The following is a 1,340-nucleotide window of genomic DNA, read 5'->3' as shown; positions in this document are numbered from 1 at the left end:
GCTGAACCTAAGCTTTGCCTGAGAAAAAAATCATGGAGAGAGAGATTTCTGCTCTTGCCTGTCTTTACTAAGGTTCCTGTTGCTGACAGCTAGGAACAGGATTGAGATCACCTGTTTGTTCATAGTCTTTGAGAGGAAGGGGCAATTCAAATTTGCTTTGCTTTGCAGGGAACTTTTCAGCAGTGTTACTCAACTTTAGTAGAAGTGATCCAGCTTTGGTTCTGTTCAGACTGTAGTCTGGAAGTCAAAGTCTTAGATATTTTGTTGCCAGCTTAAGCTACCTCATCACCATAGAATTCTGTCAAAATAATAATAAATTGGAGTAAACTGACATTTTGAGTTATGAAAGTAGATTGTAAAGGAGCTTCCTAATTTATTTGCAAGAAAACCTGATCAGAGGTGTTTTAATGACTTGACCAAGTTTAAATAAGCACTTAACTTGATCAGCCTTTTCCTTGGGGGCAAATACGAATCTTGGTTTTCCTACACAGGTTTATAGACATAACTCCACAGTAATCCTGGTTTACACTGGTGTGAATAGGGGAAGTCAATAAAATACTATGTGTTTTATTTGTAAAGTGTTGTGAAAAGTGACCTTGGGAAGGTTAGGCAACAGGCTGTAGTGAAGCAGATCCTCTGATTCCAAGGCTGCTTCTTCAGCCATTAGGAAAGCTGCACCTGTCATGCTCTATCCAGTTTGTTTTGACCTGCCTGAAATAGGTGGCTTTTGATTTGTCAGTCTTCAAAGAAACTGAAAACGTGATCAGTTATGTCCAGTTCTTCAGCCCAAAGTACATTTTGTTATAATACCATGCCATTGGAGGGCAGACTTGAGAGCACGGGAGTGTGCAGCTTTTAGAGCCAGTTTTCTTGGTGTGCACTTCATAAGTACATGTATACATGTGCACAGATTTTCTCCCATTGGAGCATCAAATATCTACTTCCTCACATGATGCATTGGGGAAGGACCTAACTTCACATCTTTTCAAGATAACTATAATGATGTAAATTCTGTTAATTAGCCACCAAAGCGTCACTTTTCCTTCCCCTGCTTACACTGATTTCCTATCAGCAACAGCAAGATCTATAAGATAAGAGTTAGGCCTGTCTTTTGCCAGAACCAATTATTTTGCATTTCTGATTTTTGGGTCATGCCTAGCCTGTATTTTTCACAATAGTTCTTGAATTTTCTCTCTTCCAAAAAGAGGAAGAGAAGCAAAGGCAGAAAATCACTCTCTTAAAGCTGCTGTGGATACTGATGTCAAAATCCACGTGGGAAACCAGGAATCCTTGCTACTCCTTTCTGCCATCATTCTTCTCATCTGTTTCTGTTGTTGGTT

This window comes from Chaetura pelagica, unplaced genomic scaffold (genome assembly GCF_000747805.2).
Source record: "Chaetura pelagica isolate M959 unplaced genomic scaffold, ChaPel_1.0 scaffold83, whole genome shotgun sequence".
Classification (NCBI taxonomy): domain Eukaryota; kingdom Metazoa; phylum Chordata; class Aves; order Apodiformes; family Apodidae; genus Chaetura; species Chaetura pelagica.
The sequence above is the reverse complement of the archived record's forward strand: the minus strand, read 5'-3'. Positions refer to the sequence as shown.